The 25,200-nt window shown below is 46.2% G+C and overlaps 1 protein-coding gene across 1 annotated transcript in view; it reads left to right on the top strand.

Moving 5' to 3' along the window:
* Positions 1–15,837: 15,837 nt before the first annotated feature.
* LOC309554096 (tropomodulin-2-like) overlaps positions 15,838–25,200 on the top strand; it is a 190,038-nt gene continuing 180,675 nt past the window's right edge. The window contains exon 1 of the mRNA XM_082255637.1: positions 15,838–15,948. The gene's annotated coding sequence lies outside the window, so the exon portion shown is untranslated. The remainder of the gene's footprint in view (positions 15,949–25,200) is intronic.

The raw sequence follows: 25,200 nt of genomic DNA, 5'->3' as shown, positions 1-25,200 counted from the left end.
GTGTTTTTTTTTCTTATTTATTTTATTCTTTATTTTACACGGTCCCTTTCATTTTTGTCACTTTTATTCCTATTAAAAGGCATGTAGACATCCCTGGTAATAGAATATAAGCAGTGGCGGCTGGTGCCTTGGGGGCGCAGGAGCGCCGCCCCCCTATCCATGCGTCCGACCCCCTAATCTACATGCGGGCGCCGGATGCATGGACTTCAATGGGGCTCTAATAGGCTAAAAAAAGGGTGGGCTCAGGGCGCAGAACACTGCGCCCTGAGCCCACCCAGTTGTGTGACAATAGCAAATGAAAATTTGCTATTGTCACATGGATCCTCCTCCTCCTTGCCAATCAGGAAGCGGAACTTGAGACCCGTTTCCGGATTGGCCAAAAGGAGAAGCCATGGAATTGGGCATTGGGGAGGAGGGAGGAGACGCAGAAAACAGGAGGAAGAAGCTGAAGCCGCCGCCTGCTGCTGCAGATATCCAGGCAGGGTGAGTGAGCAGGGGAGATCCTGCCTGTCCTCTGTCCTGTCCCCTGTTTCCTGTCCCCTGTCCTGCTAAGGTCTTGTGGGGGGGTTATGGTGCGCGGCCTGGTGTGGTCCGCGGGGGCCGCCCCACGGGTGCTCTATGGGCCATATAAGGATGACCGGTCCTCTTTTTGGAGAGATGTATTGTCTGAAAGACCCCAAATCTTCTCTTTACCTTTAACCACTTCCCCCAAATGTACGTCCTCGGGTGTCACTGGTAATACCGGGATGGTGGGGGCACCTACAGGCATCATCTCCGTATCATTGTTTGCAGCCAGCAAATTCTCTACAAGGCAGAAGTGATCTGAGGGGCCAAATAGCTACTCGATAATCGATCACTTCTGCGGGTGGCGGAAGGAGGTTCCACCCCCGTCTCTCCAGTCCCATAGAAGAGGCCGGGAGTGATGCGGCCGGCGGCGATGGCTGCCCTGTACAGAGAGAGAGGAACTGACGTTGTCCCCCTCTCTATGTAACCTGGAAACAGGGAGTGGCGAGTATTCATCATTTCCCGGCTCCGCCCCCTTTGTTTACCTGTCCATCAGTGACCAGAGAAGCAGCCGATTGGACCGATCTCAGTCTGATTGGCTGCATGGGGGGGCCAGAGGAGAGATCTGGGGTCTAATAGAACCGAAGTCTCTCCATAAAGAGGACAGGACATGTCACGGCCCATGCTGTCACAAGAGATGCTGTTCATCCCTTGTGATACAAATAAAGTTATTACCAAAAAATAAAATAAAAAAATGGTATATATATATTTTTTAAATAAAATAAATAATTAATTATAAAAAAATAATTAAAGCGCCCCGTCCCACTCTGCTTATGCAAATGGGAATGGATACGTTACACCCGCACAAATATGTAAACGATGATCGCACCGCACATCTGAGGTATTGTCGCGAACATCAAAGTGAGAACAATAATTCTATCACCAGACCTCCTGTGCCACTCTAAACTGGTAACCTGTAAAGGTATTTAAGACATCGCCTATAGAGAATTTTAAGGTCCGTGGTTTGCCGCCATTTCACAGGCAGACGCAATTTTAAAGCGGGAAATGTTAGGTATCTTTTTACTCTGTGTAACATTATCTTTCACAGTATGCAAATAATTGGGCTAACTTTGCGGTTTTATTTATTTTTTATTGTTGAAAGTGTTTTTTTTCCAAAAATCCCGTGAAATCTCTGGGGGTCACACTTTTAAATCTCAGGGGTTCATGCTGGCACTTGTAGGCTTCAATTTTGGGGGGAGTCACATCCTTAGATCTCAGGGGTTCATGCTGGGACTTGCAGTCCATCACTTTTGGGGGGAGGGGTCATATCCTTTAGATCTCAGGGGTTCATGCTGGGACTTGTAGTCCATCACTTTTGGGGGGGGGGGGGAGTAACATCCTTAGATCTCAGGGGTTCATGCTGGGACTTTTAGGCCTTCAATTTTGGGGGGGAGTCACATCCTTAGATCTCAGGGGTTCATGCTGGGACTTGTAGTCCATCACGTTTGTTGGGGGGGGGTCATATCCCTACATCCCAGGGGTTTCATGCTGGGACTTGTAGTCCTTCAATTTTTTTTGGGGGGGGGGGTCACACCCTTAGATCTCAGAGATTCATGCTGAGAATTGTAGTACATTACTTTTGGGGGGAGGGGTCACACACTTAGATCTCAGGGATACATGCTGGGACTTGCAGTCTTTCAATTTGGGGGGAGGGGGTCATTTCCTTAGATCTCGGGGATTCATGCTGGGACTTGTAGGTCTTCAATTTTTTTTTTGGGGGGGGGTTACATTCTTAGATATCAGGGGTTCATGCTGAGACTTGTAGTCCTTCCATTCTGGGGGGAGTAACATCCTTAGATCTCAAGGGTTCATGCTAGGACTTGTAGTCCTTCAATTCTGGGGGGGGTGGAGAGTCACATTCTTAGAGGTCAAGGGGTTCATGCTGGTACTTGTAGTCCTTCATTTCTGGGGGGGAGTCATATCCTTAGATTTCAGAGGTTCATCATGCTGGGACTTGTAGTCTATCACGTTTGGGGTGGGGGGGTTAGATGTCAGGGGTTTATGCTGGGACTTGTAGTCCTTCAATTTTAGAGAGTAATCACATCCTTAGCTATTAGGGGTTCATCCTGGGACTTGTAGTCCTTCAATTTTGTGGAGGAGTCACATCCTTGGATCTCAGGGGTTTATGCTGGGACTTGTAGTCCTTCAATTTTAGAGAGTAATCACATCCTTAGCTATTAGGGGTTCATGCTGGGACTTGTAGTCCATAACTTTAGGGGGGGGTCACATCCTTAGATCTCAGAGGTTCAGGCTGGGACTTGTAGTCCTTCAATGGGGGGGGGGGGGGGTTTCACATCCTTATATCTCAGGGATTCGTGCTGGGACTTGTAGTCCATCACTTTTTTGAGGGGGGGGGGTCACATCCTTATATCTCAAGGGTTCATGCCATACTGGGACTTGTATTCCTTACATTTTTTAGAGGGGGAGTCACATCCTTAGATGTCAAGGGTTCATTCTGGGACTTGTAGTCCTTCAATTGTGGAGGGGGGGGTCACATATTTAGATCTCAGGGGTTTATGCTGGGACTTGTAGTCCTTTCATTTTGGGGGGGGGGGGAGGGTGTCCTTTAATGGCAGTTTGGAAATGTGGTCACCCTATTACCTTTGTGCGACACATGAAATCACATGCAAGTCGCCCAACAAAATCGCTAAAAAGTGTGAATGTGCCGAAGTTGTGATTAGGAACGGTATTCCACCATATATAAAAAATCCTGAAAGTTTCCACTAAACTTCCCAAGTGCTACAAGCCAGGACAAGTGACAGTCCCCAGGCCAGGCAGCCTGTGATCCCAGCTCATACAATCACTGACCCCATTCATTCATTCCTGCTGGGACCAGTCTGGCTGGCTCTCCACCGCTGTGCATTGTGGGTCGGTGAGCCCCTCTGCTCTGTCACTTTAACAAAAAGTCAAACTTCTGGGCTAAACTCTGGTCTAGGTGACAGAGGCTGCAGCCAATGAGAGTGGACAGTCCGGCCGAGCCCCGCCCCGCCCTCCACTTACAATCCAGCCTGCGCCGCTGAGTGACAGCTGAGCTGCGTCAATGAGCGCAGTGTCCAGGGAGAGCCCGCCTCCAGGGCATTACCACGGCAACGGGACTGAAAGGAGCGGCGGAGCCGGGAAGAGGTAAGGGAGGCCCGGGGGGATTGGACTTAGGGGGGATCCGGGTTACCTGCAGCGGGTGGTGGGGATGTCCCGGATTTGGGGGGAGGGGATCGTACAGGATCGGACCGGGTGATCGCTCTATGGATCTATATATAGCTCGAACGTCTGAGGACAATAACAGCGATCCGGGGCAGAGGAGGAGTGCGGGGATCCCCGGATTACACCCGATCACCCCCTTCACTGTCCGATCTACCTCACCGGACACTTGGCCTGCCAGGCTGTGGATCCCAGAGATCCCATGTGTTCAGGATGGGTCTGTGTATGGAGGAATCGTACTGTGATGGGGGGGGTGTCATCAGGAGAGAGAGCTGACCATACACCATACAATCTGATTGTACAATCTCTTCTAGATCGTCTATGTGACAGGAGTCCGAAAAGACTCCTTTAAACTTGTGCTTAAGGGGCGCATTATAAGAGCAAACCACATTTTTAGGGCCCCCCAAAGTCACCCCCGTTAAGCCCCAAAAGCAGACAGGCGGGGTATTACACTGCTTTGCTAAGATCGCCTCTGTCACCCACTGATCGGGACGATCGCTTCTGTCACCCACTGATCGGGACGATCACTTCTGTCACCCACTGATCGGGACGATCGCCTCTGTCACCCACTGATCAAATACCACCAATAGAAAGCTCTGTTTGTGGGAAAAAAAGGACGTAAATTTTGTTTGGGTACAGCATTGCATGTCCGTGCAATTTTCAGTTAAATTCACGCAGTACCAAGTTGAAAAAAGTGGCCAGGACATAAAGCAGGAAAATCCTCCTTAAAGTGGTTAAGGGGATAAATCTTCCGGTCCAGAAGTGGTTAAAAAAGTGCATCATAAATAATACATATGTGCCAATCCAAAGTGTCCATAAAAAAAGTGATTCATATAGTTCAGAAAAGGTAAAAATGGAAAGACCAGCCGCCAGAACTCCTTCCCTGTGAATGTTGAGAAGTATAAAATAAAGCACCCCGTGCTGTCAGAGGAATGAATGAATTGCCAACTCACCAGATGCAGGAATGACGGAATTGTCAACTCACCAGATGCTGGAATGACGGAATTGTCAACTCACCAGATGCAGTTGATATTACTTGCTATACAGCAATAAGATCAAATCACGTTTGTGTGATCACCTTGACCAGGAAAGGGAATCTCAGAACGATCCTGCTACATCTTGGATTAATTACTCGGAACCCATGTCAATTATGCAGAAACAAAAAGGAGATTGGGCTCCACATAGTGCATTATCGTAATGACTTTGAGTCATTATGATAATGCACTATGTGGAGCCCGATCTTCTTTTCGTTTCTGCATAATTTACACAAATAAAGTGCAGCGGTAACAAATTGATAAACATGATCATAAAGTGCAAAACTCATGTGAAAAATGTATGGATGTCCAAAAGAAATTATTGATAAAACATGATCATGAAGTGCATGATGTAATTTCCGTGAAATGTCCATTAAAAATTGGGCAAAAAATTCTAAAACGTACTGAAAAAAACAAACAGACTGTGCAGAAAGCACCACAAATCCCAGCATGCGTGAAAAGGATGATCTTACCCGATCCTTAATAAGTGTGATCTCCAACACTAATCAAAGGAAGAATGGCCGCTTATCAGAACCAGGTGGCCTCCAAATTAATGGAAAAGCCTAAAAAGCTTGATCAGGTAAGTGTCCAAGACATATGAAGGCATCAGGGGCAGACTGGCAACATCCAGCCTAGGGGTTGAGTACAAACCAGAGATCCATGGTGCAACGACTCAGCCCCCCCTCCCACTCTCCCTCTTCCTCTCCTCCTCCTGACCCCCACATTCCAGACTGAAGCCCTGCTCCTGGTACTCTCTACTCAGTGGCTGAATCCGGGTTCCTAACCTGGCCAGCAGGGGGCGGTTGGGGGAGCTGGGACAGCTGGGTTGGGGCTGGCCAGGGGAGGAGAGTCTCCAGTGGGGCATGGAACCGGCCTCTACTCCTCAGACACAGTATATACTATCCGTTCTGGGGGAGGGCTGCGCTCTGTCCTTGTCTTCATCTCACCCTCAGAGTCGGTTCACACTATGGCGACACGACTTCGGGGGCGACTAGTGAAGTCGCCGTGCACCGCGACTTCGGCGCGACTTGCACGGACTTCACATAATGGAAGTCAATGCAAGTCGCTCCGACTTCTGTCAAAAGTAGTGCAGGAACTATTTTCTAAGTCGGAGCGACTTGAGTCGCTCCTATTAGAACGGTTCCCATAGCACTGAATGGACCGCGACTTATCAGGCAACCAAGTCGCCTGACAAGTCACGGTAGTGTGAACCTGGACTTAGTAGGTCAGCGGTGGGGACTTTTTACTTCTCTTCATCAGGAATCCTTTAGGCATGTCTGTGACAGAAGCGGTGCAGCCTTTTTACAGGACATCAGAGCGGCCCAGGGGGCAATTGCCCCCCTGGCCCAGTCCTCCCCTGGAAGGCATTGCTATTATTCATTCAAAACGGCTGACATGCAGTTATCTGCTTTTTTTTTTTTTTTTTAAACATATACACAACATAGTATTTATTGTACGTAGACTATACCTATACTTACCTTTTTATTTTTTTCCCATAGTAACGACTTTACAGCTGAAGGAGGAGATGCTAGACGGAGAGGATTATTCTTTTCTCCAAGGAGCCTCTGACCAGGAAAGCAACGGGTCCGACAGCTACTACATCAAACAAGAACCCTGATGCAAGTTGAACGTTTCTTAAATAATAACCCTATAAGAATGTTTTCTTACAAAAACAAAACAGACAAAAAAAACATAAAAACAAACTGAATCTTAAAAAAAAAAAAACACAAAAAAATGGACTCGCGTGCAGAGACATTCTGTTCAGTGACAAAGAAAATATTTTGGTGAAGAAAAAAAAGTTTTACGGTTTATTAAATAACGTTGACGATTTTGTGTTGTATTTGAAGTTTTTGAAAAGAAATGTAATATTTTCAGATTTTACAAATATTGTGCATTGTAGGCAAGGAAATAGATTTTTTTTTCTTTTGGTACCTTTTTTGCAGGGCTAGATTATTTGTTTAGCAAGGGTGATATTTTGCAAAAAAAGAAAAAAACAAAAACCAAAAAAAAAAAAAAAAATATGTTCACAATCTTGGTACACACTGGGTAGCTGTTTTTGGTGACCAGGAAACGTATTTTAGTTACTAAACTTTGTTTAAAGAAAATGTTTAAATGATTAATGCATTTATTAACTGTGTAAATGAGAAAATACGCCCTTCTGTAATTATTTTTTAAAATTATTGTCAAGCTTTTTCTTTTTTTTTTACTGTTTTTTTTTTTTTTATTTTTGCATTTAATTTTTGCTTAAGCTCTGTACACACTGAAATTTAGGTGGATGCTCTAAAATTCTTTGCCCTCTCGATGTGTATGATTTTAGTGTGGTCATCTTATATAATTCCCTTGGACCACTTTATATTTGTGGGGTCCTCCTTTCAACTCTGTGTTCCTCCTGCTTCAACAGCAAGGTAACCCAGATATGGTATACAGCAATTTTTGTTCAATCTTATTTTATTGAAGGCAAAAGATTTTACAAAACAGAAATATAGTAAGAACAGGAGATAAACAGATATAGCGTTGAACCGGGCATACAACAGCATTTACACATGACGCCAAAAAGTAGTACTGTCTATGAACACATAATGCAAGAGTGGAGTTGTAAGGATAACGGCAGTAATGTGATATGGCATGGTCCAACTTCAGTAGCACAAATAACTATAATGGCGCAAGACAACCGCATCGGGTTATGAGATAAAGGGGGGGGGGGCGGTAATTCGGTACAGTTGGCAGTGCAGAAAAAGGATTCCTAAAGTAATTGGTGGGTGTTCTATACGTGCTAATAAAAAGGATATCTGTAAAGGAGGCCAGATAAGTATATTCCATAGTAGAGATGAGAGCAGCAAATAGACAAGTAAGGAAGGGAGCAGACGAAACAGAAAAAAAAGGGGGAGGGGAGGGGGGTACGCAGGCATGTACATCCCACTACGACCCATCAGCACCCAAAGCTGTGTGCATCTCTATCCAGGCCTTGAAACCATCTGAACAACGGAACAGGTCCCAGGATGACCATGGGATGGAGAACCGTTCCTCCCTTCCCCCCTCCCAGGCCAACAGGCTTTCCATGTCTCTGATCCTATCTAGCTCCAGGGCCCAATCAAGCTTAGAGGGCACATGCACAGTTTTCCAGTGCCTGGGGATCACCGTGCGGACAGCCGCCAAAAAGAACCTAAGCACATCTTTCTTAATTGACCGGAAGGAGCCAGGCAGTAAAGACAACAGTGCCAATTCCGGTGTAGCGGAGACCGTAGTCGCCTGGAGCCTGCAGTACAGAGCGATAATTTCATCCCATAGGTTGCGGATCCGGGGACATTCCCACCAAATATGTAGGAGCATACCCCTAGACGACATGCACCTCCAACATTTGTCTGAATGAAGCGGGTTGATATACTTAGCCATGGAGGGGCATCTGTACCATCTGGTTACGAGCTTGAATCCTTTTTCCTGCACATGCATGGCAGGGGATAGCGAGTGAGTTAGGGCAAAGCATTTAGACCAGCCAATTGGCGATAGCATCTGTCCCAACTCTCTACCCCACACTTCAGTGTAGCTTGGCAGGTCTGGGCGAAGGATATTCAAAAGGAGAGGCTACAGCTGCGATACCGTATGGGTGGGGGGATCATGTTGGAGCAAGATGTCGTCAAATGCCGAGGTGTCCCCGCGGACATTAACCAGGGAGGGCAGGGATCTGATGTAAGAGAGGACCTGTCGGCGCTGTAACCAGCCTGCACGATCATCTATTGGCACGGAAGAGTTAGGAGGTAGCAGTAAAGTCGGGACCGCACGTAGGAGTTGGGACACTTGCCGATGGTCTGTCACGTTCCAAGGTCCAAAGCTCGGGTTTGAAAGTGTTGGAGGAAAGGCCAGGGTGCCAAAAAAGGGTGTCATAGGACCTTGGGGATTTGAGAGGCGGCCCGACTCATTCAGGCGATCCCAAGCCCAAAGGGTCTGAGAAGTCAGACTGCCCAGAGAAGGCCCAGGCCCCCGCAGAGGCAGCGGGGTCCACGGCAGAGCTCTAAGATCAAAAGGGGTGAGAAGACGTTCTATTTGAACCCAAAACTTAGTGGAGGCGTTGTGGAACCAGTCTACAATGCGTGTCAGGGTCGCTGCCCGGTAATAAAGAGCGGAGTCGGGGATACCGGTCCCCCCTCTGGATTTCGGGAGAGTGAGTGTCGCGTATTTCAGGCGAGGGCGAGTACTGAGCCACACGAAGCGCGAGATAGCCTTACGTAGTTTATCGAAGAAGGAGGCCGGTATATGTATGGGCAGTGTCTGAAAAAGATATAGAAAACGTGGTAGAACGTCCATTTTCAAAGTATTGATCCGTCCGAACCAGGATAATCGCTTTGCAGAGTAGGTGGACAAGTCCGATAGAGTCTTATTTAGAAGGGGGACAAAATTAGCACTGAAAAGGCGGGTCGCGTCAGAAGGTAGGTTGACACCCAGGTAGCGAATAGAGGAGGATCCAGTCTTAAAGGGGTACGAACGCGCAATTCGGTCAAGGGTTGGGTCAGGTAGGGATATATTTAATATTTCAGATTTAGAATGGTTCACTTTGAAGTTACTCATTAGGTCAAAGTCCCGAAACTCAGCCAAGATCGCCGGGAAGGATCGATAAGGGGAGGTGACATAGAGCAAGAGGTCGTCCGCGAACATCGCCAATTTAGAATGTATGGGGCCTACGGGCACCCCACAGATGTCTGAGTTATTGAGGAGGGCAACGGCTAGATGTTCCATCACTAGAACATATAACAGTGGGGAAAGAGGGCATCCCTGACGCGTGCCATTGTGGATACTGAAGGCAGGAGACAAAGATCCGTTGATCCGAATCCTAGCCGATGGAGACTTCTACAATGCCAAAATTCTGGCCATCATAAGCGGGCCCAGATTTGCTCCAGAGTTAGACGGAGAAAGTGCCAGTCAACGCGATCAAAGGCCTTCTCCGCGTCTACCGTCAGTAAGCACAAGGGAACGTCATGAGTGCGGGCATAATCAGTAAGAAGAAGGGTCTTCAGGGTGTTGTCCCGAGCCTCACGGCCCTGGACAAAACCCACTTGGTCCATATGGATGAGCCCAGGCCATAGCGACTGCAATCGGGTAGCCAAGATTTTGGCATAGAGCTTGAGGTCAATCCCAATCAGGGAAATAGGCCTGTAGTTGGCACACAGACAGGGATCCTTCCCGGGTTTCGGGATGAGAGAAATGTGGGCCTCTAGTGTCTGGGAGGGAAAGTCATGTCCATCTGAGATGGAGTTAAAGACCTGAGCCATGAAAGGGGTCAAAAGAGAGCCAAACGTCTTATAGAATTTGGCAATGAAGCCATCGGGGCCGGGACTTTTGCCAGTTGGGGTCGAAGCTATGGCCGCCGCAACCTCATCCACCGATATCGGGGTTTCTAGATTCAACACAGACTCAGGATCCAGGCACGGTAGGGCGGTCTTGAAAATATAAGCAGCTTTGTCCACATGAGAGGTTGCATGGGAGCCACTGGGTGAGGACGCGGATATATGATACAGAGATTGGTAATAGTCCGTGAAAGATCGACCTATCAGTGTCGGGGTCGTCACCATGGATCCCGAGGGGTCACGAATCTGGGGGATATAGGTGGAAGGGGTCTTTGGATGGAGAGTGCGGGCCAGTGGGCGGCCCCATTGGTCCCGAAACTTGTAGCTGTGGAAGGCCAGGTCTGGTCATAGGTGTGGGCCGAGGCCACGTACAGGTCCCTCAGTTGAGACCGGGCCACAGACAAATCAGCAAGGGCAGCAGCTGAAGGGGACTGCTTATGAGCCTCCTCGAGGTCCCGTAGCTTAGGGACTGCAGCTGTGATAGAAGCTGACCGTTCTTTCTTAAGGCGGGTACCCAGTTGGATAAAGGTTCCCCGTAGCACTGCCTTAAGCACCTCCCACTGCTGGGGGAGGGAGGTAGGGTCGTTGGCGTGGTCCGTGAGGAAATTGGTGATAACCGAGGAGATTGCGGTTACACAGTCTGGGGCCACCAGTAAAGAGTCGTTTAGTCTCCAGGTCCACTCCCTAATTGGAGTGGCCGGGGGGACAACGCAAGAAAGATCGGAGAGTGGTCGGACCAAACCGATGTCACCCAAGGGGGACCAGTCAAGGCACCTATGGTCAGCAAAAAAGTAGTCAATTCTGCTATAAGAGTGATGGGCCGAAGAAAAATGTGTATAGTTTTGAGAAGTTGGATGTAGTACCCTCCAGACATCAACCAGGTGCATGCCATGTAGGGCTCGCTTAAGGGCTCTCAGTTTCGCATAGGATACGGACGATCGAGAGGAAGAGGTATCTAGGACAGGATCCAGGGAGAGATTGAAGTCTCCACCCAGGATACCCGTCCCCTCCGCGAACCCATTGAGAAGCTCTAAGTACTGCAAGGCCGAGGCGACCTGGTTAGCACTTGGCAGGTAAAAATTGGCAACTGTGTACTTCAATCCCCAGAGAGAAAACTTGACCAGCACGTACCTGCCATGGGGATCTACAAGCATACGCCTTCCCTCCAATTCCGATTGTGTTACAGTTTCTTCGGAGACTCAGGTCGGAGCCAGTGGAGGTAGTGGCGGTGATTACCTTCTGGCCGAACAGGCCATGGTTTCCCCTTCTGACGCTACTCAGTGTCCGAGACCCAATCCCGCTACCCTTCAGGCCGGATCTGTTGTCCCAGGGGTCTGTACTCCATCCATGCCCGGCCCGTCTACATCTGAGGGTCTGGAGGTTGAAAGGAGGAGGTTACAGGCCTTAGGCTGTCCAGAAACGGCGATTTCTACATTGCTTAGTGCTAGAAGAAACTCAACGAACAGAGTTTATCAGAGAATCTGGGAAAAATTTTCGGCACAGTTGGCCGCAAGACCTGATCCTCATTCCTCCATTAAGATACAGGACGTATTGAGCTTTCTGCAATCAGGGTTGGATTTGCCGCTATCGGTGAGTTCGCTGAGAGTCCAGGTCTCGGCTATTTCCGCCTTTACGGGGATCTCCTGGGCCAGTCATGCCTTAATTCGTCAATTTTTTAGAGGAGCAGTAAGAATCAGACCTCAAAGAAAACCTAGGTTTCCCAAGTGGGATCTGCCTCTAATTCTGGATTTCCTGTCGAATCAGATTCAAGACATGTCCGAATCCATGACCATAAGGGAACTTACTCTGATAACAGCATTTCTGGTAGCTGTAACCTCAGCGAAAAGAGTGTCAGAAATTGGGTCCTTCGGGGCACAAGAGCCTTTCTTAACGTTTTTTCCTGACAGAGTGGTGTTCATTCCCATGCTGGATGCGAGACCAAAAAGGACTTCTGTCTTCCATGAAAACATAGAAACAGTGTTACCGACCTTTAGACAGGAAGAAGAACCCTCGGTTCATCCGCTGGATGTTGGGAAGTGTATTAAGAAATATTTGGAAGTCACTTCTTCTTTTAGAAAATCAGAACATCTTTTTGTTACCTTCTATGGTAAAAACAAGGGTTCAAGGGCCTCGACGAGATCTATTTCATCTTGGATCATTCAGACCATCCAGTGGGCTTATAGGGCTAAGGGCTTGACCCCTCCAGCAGTAGTTACAGCTCATTCAACGCGAAGCATCTCTACCTCCTGGGCAGTATCCAGACACGTGGCTCCTGAAGTCATCTGTAGAGCAGCGTCATGGTCCTCTATTAACGCGTTTTTGTCCCATTACTGTGTTGAGCCAGCGGCTCTTTCGTCTGTGAATTTTGGTTTGCAAGTCCTGTCTGTTTGACAAAATGCATTAAATTTTTTCTGTTCAGCACCTGCCCACCCTGTGTGTACGGCGAGTTATTTCCCGATACGTATGCTGCCATGGAGTCTGTCAGAAAAACGGAAAATTTATATCAAATACTTACCGTAATTTTCCTTTCCTGATGGACTCCATGGCAGCAGGAGTTCCCTCCCGGATTTCTGTGGAGGATAGTTACAGAACACGTGTGCTGAACAGGAGCAAAGATTTTTGGGAGTGAGGTCCTATGGGTAGGTTTGGAGGCGGGGCCAAACCTGATACATATGCTGCCATGGAGTCCATCAGGAAAGGAAAATTACGGTAAGTATTTGATATAAATTTTCCGTTATATATTGCCCAATGTCACACTTGAGCGTAGCATTTTTTACCGCGATTTTACCGCGATTTTTACCGCGATTTTTACCGCGATTTTACAGCGATTTTTTCAGGCGTTTTTCATTGACATCTATCAAAAACGCTGGTAATCAGCCCAAAAAGAAGCTCATGTACTTTTTTTAGCTACAGGCGTTTTGCAAAACGCTCAGATGTGAACAGGGGCCATTTAAATGAATGGGGTTTTACTTGTTGGGCGTTTTGGAAGCGTTTCTTTTGAGCGTTTTTGGAGCTGAAAACGCCCAGGTGTGAATGGAGCCTATAAGATGATCTTATGACGAGTACATAGATACCAAACATAACGTGCTTTAAAATTTTTAAAAGCCTTTACAGGTTACCAATTTGGATTTACATAGGAGGTCTACTGCAACTATTGCGATTCGGCACTGCGTTACTTTAATGGACAATTATGCGGTCATGTGACGCTGTACCTAAATAAAACTGATGTGCTTTTTTCCCCACTAATAGAGCTTTCTTTTGGTGGTATTTGAGCACCTGTGTTTATTTTTTGCGCTATAAACAAAAATATATATATTTTTCATATTCTGCTAAATGACATTCCCAAAAAAAAAAAAAAAAATAATAATCTAAAAATCTAAATATTTTGATTGGTTTGCACAAAAGTTATCGCGTCTACAAACTACGGGAAAGATTTATGTCATTTTTATTTTTTTACTAGTAATCTGCAATTTTTAGTGGGACTGCGACATTGTGACGGACAGATCGGACCCCTAACTGACATTTTTGACACTTTTGGGGGGACCAGTGACATTACTACAGTAATCAGTGCTAAAAATATGCACTGTTACTGTAATAATGACACTGGCAGGGAAAGGGGGTTAACACAGTGGGTGATCAAGGGGTTAAATGTGTGCCTAGGGCGTGTTTCTAACTGTGTGGGGGATGGGCTTGTGAAATGATCACAGAGTGCCTGTGATCCAAAATAGAAGGATCACAGGCACTCTGTGATCATTCCAGAGAGAAGAACGGTCAGCTATGTTTACAACAGCTGACCGTTCTTCTCTCTCAGCGGGGAGCGATCGCGGGTGTCAGGCGGCAATCGGAGCCGCCGGTCCCATGCATCGGAGTCCCTGCTACCGAGTGGGGGCGGGAGAGAACCGCTGTCTGTGCACGCTCGCCCCCTAGCTTCAGGCGCGCGACCGAAGTAGGTCTACGTCACCTACACCTACACCATATACAAACAGGAAGTGAGAGGAAATCCCTGCAAATTAGGGGAATTCCTTGGGGACCCCCAGGTAATCAGAAATTGTGTCCCCATTGAAAGATTTCCCCTCTATTACTTTTCTGGGGACAACCTAAAATTTGGGGTTTTCTTTTACTTTCAATGATAATGCTAAACAGGAAAAATAGAGAAGGCGAATCTCCCTAATGGCGGCACAGAGAGCAATAAAAACTGACAGGTATTCTAATTCATCACGACTCTATACAAAACAAAAAAAAAAAAAAGTTTTGCCTTTAGTTATACTTTAACCACTTACCGCAAAGTGACGTAGGGCTTCGTTGGCAAACTTTGCGGGGTTATACTGGGATGATGCCTCTAGCTAGAGACACCATCCCGGTACCGTGGTTTAGAGCCGACGGTCAGCTTTCCGTCGGTAGCGACCGATGCGGCTCGGGAGCCGCTCGATCGTTACCCAGGTGAGCGGGAGGGGACGCCCCCCCCCTCCCGCCGCCTTCCGTGACTTTGCCCGGGCCTCCCGTCCCACCGGGAGACCCGAGCACCCAGCAGGTCTGCCGGCTGGATGGAGTCCCGATCTAAGCTAGAAGCGGCATCGATCGGGTCTCCGATGACGTAACGCGGAGGCGGCGTCCATGACGGCACTTCCGGGTTACTGTGTTGCAAAAGGTGGCAGATTTAAAAAAACGGCTGTATGCAAAAATGCCGTTTTCGGCGTTTTGCATACATGAAAGTGTAGTGGAGGGGTCTAGGGTCTTTTAGACCCTCGATCCCTCCATAAAGAGTACTTGTCACTACATATTGGTGTCACAAGGGATGTTTACATTGCTTGTGACAGCAATAAAGGGATCAGATTTTTTTTTTAAAAAAGAACCTGTAATAAAGTTAAAAAAAATAAATAGAAAAAAAATAAAAAATTTAGCCGCCCCTGTCACCGTTAGCTCACGCACGAAAGAAAACGTATACGGAAGTCGAGCCGCGATCGCCAGAGCGTGAGCAATAATTTAAAAAAAAGAGCTACACTCTAACTCTAAACTGGTAACCGTTAAAATTTTTTAAAGCGTTACCTATTGAGATTTCTATTGACCGTAGTTTGTCGCCATTCCACGGGTATGCGCAGTTTTAACTGGAACATGTTGGGTATCTATTTACTCGACGTGACCTCATCTTTCACAATATATATAAAAAAAAAAAATGGGCTTACTTTACTGTTTAGTATTTTTTAAATGCAGTGAAATGTGATTTTTTGTAATTTTTTTAAAAAAAAACTGCGTTTTAAAGACCGCTGCGCAAATACCGCGTGACAAAAAATATTGCAATGACCGACATTTTATTCTTCAGAGTCTTTGCTAAAAAAAATATATATAATGTTTGGGGGTTCTAAGCAGTTTTCTAGGAAAAAATACTGATTTTAACTTGTAAACAAAAAGTGTCCAAAATAGGGCTGGGGCTTAAGTGGTTAAGTTTAACCTCAAGGAACAGCATCTCTCATTCATTCATTCACCCAGCCATATTTAATACTGGCATATGATAAGCTCCTGTATAAAAAGCCAACACGGACTGTGACAGTTTTTATTACAAATGCTTTTTTTTTTTTTAAATTTACCAATACTTATATATTATCAAACGTATTTTCAAGGAAACACTAACATTTTCATTACTTTTGACCGATGTGTAGCCCTAGACAAAGATGGCGCCTACGTGCACTCACACACTCAGTCCTGCTTTTGGCATGGCTGAAGAAGATTTCGCCCCCTAGTGGTCCGGCGTCCAGGAGTGGTACCGTCCCTCAGCATCACACACGGGAAGGGGATAACAGAAGGCAGCTGGGAGGGTAAGAAGAGCGATGCTTGTGTGCAATGTCTGTGAATCGTATGTAATGGAGAGAGATGGAGATGTTAGCCGGTGTCATGCTGCAGTTTGATCGGGAGATGAATGCTTGCTTTGCATCCTTTGCTAGAATGGAGCGCCTTGTTTTATTCCTAGCTGGCCATGGTGCTGCAGGAGGAGGAGGATGATGATGATGATGATCAGCCTGTGATCAATACATGAGATGTGAGGGTGTGCACCCTGCACAGGAGCCTAGGCGTGTGACAGCTAAGGATGAGCTAGAAATCACTTCTTGTCTATGGAGACAGCTGGGTGTGTTATAGTCATTTCCTATGGAGCATAGCCTGAGATGCTGCACACCATCAGCCCCTCCACCAGAGCAGCTGAAGGATGGCATGGGGATTTAAATGACACATTGATGGCACAGGATGAGCAGGCTGCAGGGAGACTTAGGACTCCTCTTTGGATTGATGTATGGATCATCAGCTGATTGCTGGGAAGTGAAGCCTGGGGATGCAGGGTCTGATAGGCGGGACTTTGCTTATGGTGCTGGAACTATACCGATCAGCCATAACATTATGACCCCTGACAGGTAAAGGGGATAACCGCTTGACCTCCAGAAGGTCCCTGCTACCCCCCCCCCCCCCCCGTGAACCACTACATTTTTAGCGATACGGCGCTGCCTTTCTTTAACTGACAATTGCGCGGTCATGCAACATTGTACCCAAATAAAATGTATATATAATGTTTTCCCCACAAATAGAGCTTTGTGTTGGTGATCACCACTGGGTTTTATATTTTTTGTGCTTCAAACAAAAAAAAAAATGCCGACAATTTAAACACTTTACCACCGGAGGATTGTCCTGCTTTACGTCCAGGCCACTTTTTGCGATTCGGCACTGTGCGACTTTAACTGATAATTGCACGGTCATGCAACGCCGTACCCAAATGACATTTACGTCCTTTTTTTCCCACAAACAGAGCTTTATTTTGGTGGTATTTGATCACCTCTGCGCTTTTCATTTTTTGCGGTATTAATAAAAAAATGCGACAATTTTGAAAGAAATAACAATATTTTTCTACTTTGATAGTTAAAAAATATCCAATATATTCAATTTTTATCATATATTTAGGCCAAAATGTATTTAGCTACATGTCTTTGACAAAAAAAATTCTCAATGAATGTATTTTTAACCGCTTTAAGACCGGAAGATTTTACCCCATTCCTGACCAGGCCATATTTTGCGATTTGGCACTGTGTTATTTTAACGGACAATTGTGCAGTCGTGCGACGCTGTACCCAAATTACATTTATGTCCTTTTTTTTTCCCACAAACAGAGCTTTCTTTTGGTGGTATTTGATCACCTGTGCGATTTTTACTTTTTGCGCTATAAACAGAAAAAGAGCGACAATTTTGAAAAAATAACAATATTTTTCACATTTTTTTATATGAAATTCCCCAAAAAAATTTAAAAATCAAAATTTTTTAACATTTTAGGCCACATTGTTTTCTGCTATATATTTTTGGTAAAAAAAAATCGCAATAAGCGTATTTTGATTGGTTTGCGCAAAAGTTATCGCAGCTACTAACTACGGGAAATTTATGTAATTTTTATTTTTTTTTTTTAACTAGTAATGGCGGCGATCTGCGATTTTTTTTTGCGGGACTGCGACATTGCGGTGGACAGATCGGACCCTTGACTGACATTTTTGACACTTTTGGGGGTACCAGTGACATTACAACAGTAATCAGTGCTATAAATATGCACTGTTACTGTAAAAATGACACTGGCAGGGAAGGGGTTAACTTTTATTGGTGATCAAGGGGTTAATGTATGCCTCATGCTTACTGACGTGTGTGGGGGGAGGGGACTATGTGACACAGGCACAGATCGCAGGTTCAGCTATGCAATCTGTCCCTGCCTGTCACTTAGGAGATCCGCCCACTTTGTTTACACAAGCGGGCGGATCTCCACACTCGATCCCCGATGATCGGGGAAGAGCGGCGGTGATCACCGCCTCTCCTCCCCTGGCCCGACTCCCGCTGTGTCTGAATACAGCGGGAGCGAGCCTCGGGTGACGCGCGCGCGCCTCCCACAATGGGAGGAGTCCAGCGACGTAGACCTACGTCGCTGGACGATAACGAACCACTTTGCCGCAGTATGCTCGATGTGAGCGGTCGGCAAGTGGTTAAAAAAACAAAATGCATGAAGGTTAAAATCTTTCTGTATGCTGCAGCCTCCCTTTATACTTACCTGAGCCCCATCTAGATCCAGCGATGTGCACGGAAGCAGCGGCTCCCCCGGGTCTCTCTCTCCTCATTGGCTGAGACAGCAGTGAGCCAAAAAGGAAGGGACGGGGTCGAATCGTGCTCTGTGGGTGAATGGGGGGCACTTGGCAGGAGGGAGGGGCCAGGAGCGCCAGCAGAGGACCCAAGAAGAGGAGGATCTGGGCTGCTTTGTGCAAAACCAACTGCACAGAACGGGTACGTTTGACAGGTTTGTTATTTTAGGAAAAAGAAACTGCCTTTTAACCACTTAAGCCCCAGAGGATTTGGCTGCTGAAAGACCAGGGGGTATTTTGCGATTCGGCACTGCGTGACTTTAACGGACAATTGCGCGGTCGTGCGATGCTGTACCTAAACGAATTTGGCGCCCTTTTTTTCCCACAAACAGAGCTTTCTTTTGGTGGTATTTGATCACCTGTGCGATTTCTTGATCATGCGCTATAAACAAAAAAAGAGCGTAAATTTTGCAAAAATAACAATATTTTTCACATTTTTTTTATATGAAATTCCCCCCCAAAAAATGTAAAAATCAAAATTTTTTAACATTTTCGGCCAATTTGTTTTATGCTACATATGTTTGGTAAAAAAAAAATCGCAAAAAGCGTATTTTGATTGGTTTGCGCAAAAGTTTACTAACAAAGGGAAAGATTTTTGTCATTTTTGTTGTTTTTATTTAACGCGTAATGGCGGCGATCTGCGATTTTTTTTGCGGTACTGCGACATTGGGGTGGACAGATCGGAGCCTTGACTGACATTTCTGACACTTTTGGGGTTACCAGTGACATTTCTACAGTAATCAGTGCTATATAAATGCACTGTTACTGTAAAATTACACTGGCAGTGAAGGGGTTAACTTTATTTGAGAGGGAGGGGCTGTGTGTGTCCCTAGGGGCGTGATTCTAACTGTGATTGACTGTGGCTTGAGCTGTAGGAACAGTGATCAACGGTCCTACATAGTAGAACCGTATGATCATTGTTTCTACACAGGGGAGAATGACAGGCGGCTTGTTTACATTAGCCGCCTGCCTTTCTCCCTCTCCCCCGACGATCGCTGAGTGACCGGCGGACATCGGGTCTGCCGGTCACACGCGTGACCGCGCGGGAGCGCACCGCCGGCGGCGCGCGCTCGCTCCCCAGAGCCTCACAGGCTAGTGACGTACCGATACGTCTCTCTGCCTGTGAGGGGCTGACCGCCGCAGTATATGTACTTGCGGCGGTCGGCAAGTGGTTAAAGGATCTGCTGCTGACGGCTTGGTGCCAGATACCACAGCATACCTTCACATGTCTAGTGGTGTCCATGCTTTGATGGGTTATGGTGGGTGGCCATAATGTTATGGCTGATCAGTGTAAATGTTAATGACACATTGATGGCGCAGGATGAGCAGGCTGCAGAGATGCTTAGGACTTTTCTTTGGATTGATGTATGAATCTCTTGATGATTGCTGGAAATGAAGGCGGGGGGACACAGGATCTGACAGATGGGACTGTAGTATATTCTGCATATAAATAAGTTGTTTCTGCTGCTGCAGTACAGCCCAGTCATAGTCATGCTTCCAGTGTAGATTGTGTTTTCCTCGGTGTGTTCAGCACATACAAGGGATCTGTCCTTGCCCTGACTCTGTACAGGATAAATGCTGTATGGCCAGCTTTAGTTGTATTGTTCCTATATTGCTCCATTGCAATAGTTTTATAGTTTGTAGTTATAGAAAGCTATGTTCTCCTTGGTATTTCATTTATTTATTACATGTATTTATATAGTGCTTACCATTTTATGCAGTGTTTTACCTATTGTCCATTCACATGAGTGCCTACCCTCAAGGAGCTTACAATCTATCTCACATGCACACACACAAACTAGGGCCAATTTACCCACCAGCCTGTCTTTGCAGTATGGGAGGAAACCCAGCCAAGCACATGGAGGACATGCACACTACATTCAGATAGCGCCCTTGGCAGGATTTGAAGTGAGGACCCCAATGCAGTAAGAGAGATGTTCTACTCACTATGCCAGTATTATACTCAAGGTCATAACTATCTATGTGGTAGCAGAAGTTTAGTATACCTAAATGACCTAAAAACAAAATGCAGTAAATAATGACAAAGCAGGTTTGAATTTTTCTTACATTCGAATTATCTACAGCAAAAACTGGATTCAAATAATTGGGGGGTGTTTTAACTACTTCATACCAAGGCCAATTCTGACACTTCGCTCACACATGTACTTGTATATTTGAAGCGGTTGTATACTAAAAAAAAAAAAAAACCCTGCAAGACAAAGGTATAATGAGCTAGTATGCATCGCATACTAGCTCATGATGAAATACTTGCCTTAAAATGAAGCCCGACACGGACCCCCGGACACCGCTGTGGGAGCTGTCATGCTCCCTTGGCGTCTCTTCCAGGTTCAGTGGCTCCGGGGCTGTGAGTGGTTGGAGCCGCGATGACGGCACGCGCGGGAGTCATTTTCCGGCAAGTGCCTGGCATGGAACTCTGAAGGTCCGCCAGAGCTTCAGAACGCATGCGCCGCTAGCGTCAGCGGCTGCATGCAGGGCAAATGTCCCCTAAACCGTGCAGGTTTAGGAAATATTAATTGTACCTACAGGTAAGCCTTATTATAGGCTTACCTGTAGGTAAAAGTCACAAAAATTAGTATACTACCACTTTAATTAATTAAAACAAGAACAAAACACAATATTTACCTCAATTTTTTGTATAATGTGAAAGATGATGTTACGCTGAGTAAAAAAATACAGTAGCAGTTTAACCACTTGCCGACTGGGCCATAGCCAAAAGACGGCTACAGCGAGGTCATCTAGTTCTGGGAGGGCGTACATGGACGTCCTCCCAGAATCGCACTCCCGTGCGCCCCCTGGGGCGCGCACACGGGAGTGTCCGTGCTTGCCGGGTCCCGGGGACTCGACGCATCACGGATCGTGGTAAAGGGCCAATGAGAGCTGTCCTTTATCACGTGATCGCTCCGTCCAATGACGGAGCGATCACTTCACAACAAACCGGCGCATGTCCGGTTAATTTTCTCTGTGCCCGCAATGCCACCTCAGTGCTTATCCATGCCACAACCATGCTCATCCATCCCACATCTGTGCCCGCCCATGCCACCTCAGTGCTCATCCATGCCACATCCATGCTCATCCATCCCACATCTGTGCTCATCCATGCCACGTCAGTGCTCATCCATGCCACATCCATGCCACGTCAGTGCTCATCCGTGCCACACATCTGTGCTCATCCATGCCACGTCAGTGCTCATCCATGCCACATCCATGCCACGTCAGTGCTCATCCGTGCCACACCCATGCAACTTCAGTGCTCATCCGTGCAACGTCAGTGGTCATCCATGCCACATCAATGCCACGTCAGTGCTCATCCATTCCATGTCAGTGCTCATCCATGCCACATCAGTGCTCATCCGCGCCACATCAATGCCACGTTAGTGCTCATCTGTGCCACATCCATGCCACGTCAGTGCTCATCCGTGCGACATCCATGCCATGTCAGTGCCACATTAATGCCACGTCAGTGCTCATCCGTGCCACATCCATGCCACGTCAGTGCTCATTTGTGCCACACCCATGCCACTTCAGTGCTAATCCGTGCCACGTCAATGCCACGTCAGTGCTCATCCGTGTCACATCCATGCCACGTCAGTGCTCATCCATGCCACATCCATGCCACGTCAGTGCCAAATCCGTGCCACATCCATGCCATGTCAGTGCTCATCCGTGCCACATCAATGCCACGTCAGTGCTCATCCGTGTCACATCCATGCCACGTCAGTGCTCATCCATGCCACGTCAGTGCCAAATCCGTGCCACATCCATGCCACGTCAGTGGTCATCCGTGCCTCATCAATGCCACGTCAGTGCACATCCATGCCACGTCAGTGCCAAATCCGTGCCACATCCATGCTACGTCAGTGCCACATCCGTGCCACATCAGTGCTCATTCGTGCCACATCCATGCCACATCAGTGCTCATCCGTGCCATATCCATGCCATGTCAGTGCTCATCTGTGCCACATCCATGCCACGTCAGGGTGCTCATCTGTGCCTTATCCATGCCACGTCAGTGCTCATCCGTGCCACATCCATGCCACGTCAGGGCTAATCCATGCCACATCAGTGCTCATCAGTGCCACATCAATCCCTCGTCAGTGCTCATCAGGGCCACATCCATGCCATATCAGTGCTCATCAGTGCCACATCCATGCCACGTCAGTGCTCATCAGTGCCACAGCCATGCCACATCAGTGCTCATCAGTGCCACATCCATGCCACGTCAGTGCTCATCAGTGCCACATCCATGCCACGTCAGTGCTCATCCGGGCCACATCAGTGCCACTACAATGCCTATCAGTGCCCTACAGTGCCTCACAAAATTGTAATGGGAAGTCAGGAAATGACGGTGCTCCTTGCATGTTGGGCCTCTGTATGTGGTCAGGCTGTGGAAAAGTGTCACACACGTGGTATCGCCATACTCAGGAGGAGTAGCAGAATGTATTTTGGGGTGTAATATTTGCCATGTACATGCTATGTGTTAGAAATGTCTTATAAATGGACAACTTTGTGTAAAAAAAAAAAAATGCGTTTTGGTTTTCTTTCCACATTTTCCAAAAACTTTTGGAAAAAAATGACATGTTCAAAAGACTCATTATGCCTCCTAGATTATATGTTGAGGTGTTTTCTTTCCAAAATGGGGTCATTTTGTGGGCGTTTCCATTGTCCTGGTGCTCCAGGACTTTCAAAATTGTGATAGGTCGTCAGAAAATGATATGTGTAATTTTTGCTTCTAGAACGCCTGACGGTGCTCCTTGGATGTTGGGCCTCTGTATGTGGTCAGGCTGTGGAAAAGTGTCACACACGTGGTATCGCCATACTCAGGAGGAGTAGCAGAATGTATTTTGGGGTGTAATATTTGCCATGTACATGCTATGTGTTAGAAATGTCTTATAAATGGACAACTTTGTGTAAAAAAAAAAAAAATGCGTTTTGGTTTTCTTTCCACATTTTCCAAAAACTTTTGGAAAAAAATGACATGTTCAAAAGACTCATTATGCCTCCTAGATTATATGTTGAGGTGTTTTCTTTCCAAAATGGGGTCATTTTGTGGGCGTTTCCATTGTCCTGGTGCTCCAGGACTTTCAAAATTGTGATAGGTCGTCAGAAAATGATATGTGTAATTTTTGCTTCTAGAACGCCTGACGGTGCTCCTTGGATGTTGGGCCTCTGTATGTGGTCAGGCTGTGGAAAAGTGTCACACATGTGGTATCCCCATACTCAGGAGGAGTAGCAGAATGTATTTTGGGGTGTAATTGCAAGAATGCCTATACAGTGTGTAAGAAATAACTTCATAATATGACCATTTTCTTAAAAAAAATTTTGCAAAGAATTGTGGGAAAAAATTATAACTTCAAAAAACTCACCATGCCTCTTACTAAATACCTTGGAATGTCTACTTTCCAAAAAGGGGTTATTTGGGGGGCTATTTGTACTGTCCTGACATTTCAGGGTCTCAAGAAATGAGATAGGCCGTCAGTACATCAGGTGTGATTAATTTTCAATGATTGGTACCATAGATTGTAGACTCTATAACCTTCACAAAGACCAAAAAATGTATACTTAATTGGGTTATTTTTACTAAAGATATGTAGCAGTATAAATTTTGGCCAAAATTTATAAAGAAAAATTACTAAATTTGCAAAATTTAGAACCGAAACGAAGAAAAATGCATTTTTTTACAAGATTTTCGGACTTTTTTCATTTATAGCGCAAAAAATAAAAAACCCAATTATGATTAAATACCACCAAAAGAAAGCTCTGTTTGTGTGGGAAAAAAGGATGAAAATTTCATATGGGGACAGTGTTCCATGACTGAGTAATTGTCATTTAAAATGTGAGAGCACTGAAAGCTGAAGATTGGTCTGGTTAGGAACGGGGTTTAAGTGCCCAGTGGGTAAGTGGTTAAAGTGGCACAGGAGGTCTGGTGCTAGAATTATTGCTCTCACTCTGACGTTTGCGACAATACTTCACATGTGTGGTGCGATTACCGTTTACATATGTGTGCGGGAGTAATGTATGCATTCACATTTGCGTGTAAACACAGTGGGATGAGGGCACTTTACATTTTTTTTTATTATTATTTTATTATTATTATTATTTATTTTATACAATTTTTTTTCCCCACTTTTATTTTCTTTTGGATTAACTTTATTACTATCACAAAGGATGAACAACATCCCTTGAGACAGCATGGGCCATGACAGGTCCTCTTTATGGAGAGATCTGGGGTCTATTAGACCCCAAATCTCTCCTCTAGCCTCCCATACAGCCGTTCAGACACAGATCGGTCTAATCGGCTGCTTTTCTAGCGGCCAGGTGATCAAAGAGGCAGGATCGGAAGTGATTAAATACTCATCGCTCCCGATTTCTGAGGTTACAGAAAAAGAGGAACGATGTCAGTGCCTCTCTCTCTCTGTTCAGTGCAGAAAACACTCCCGGGCTTCGCCATGGGACCCCCTTCCGCCACCCGCAGAAGTGATTGAGTGGCTAATTAGCCACTGTAATCACTTCTGATAGAAAGGGAATCGCCGGCGGAAAAGATCCATACCGAGATAGACATCATCCCCTTGTATCTACTTCAACTTGAGGCCATCCATGGATGTCCTATGGGTGGCAAGTAATTCAATTGTATCGAAAGCCAAAAAAATGTTTTTCTTCTAATATTTAGGACAGTCACCTTTTTTGTTTAGCGCATCCTTTCTCAACCTGCTTACCTCAGAGGAATTTTAGAAATAATTTTCATGTTTTGGGGAACCCCAGCTAAAATGTGTTTAGTGTGAAGAATACTGCCTAATAGTATCCCCTTACACTGATGGCTTGTGGGAGGAATGTTCTGGTTACATTGGTGGCCAGTAGGAAGAATAAACCCCTAACATTGGTGGAAAGTAGGAA

This window comes from Pelophylax lessonae (genome assembly GCF_965119305.1).
Source record: "Pelophylax lessonae genome assembly, chromosome: 4".
NCBI classification, from domain to species: domain Eukaryota; kingdom Metazoa; phylum Chordata; class Amphibia; order Anura; family Ranidae; genus Pelophylax; species Pelophylax lessonae.
Note: the sequence above shows the minus strand (reverse complement) of the source record. Positions and strands in the feature narration are given on the sequence as shown.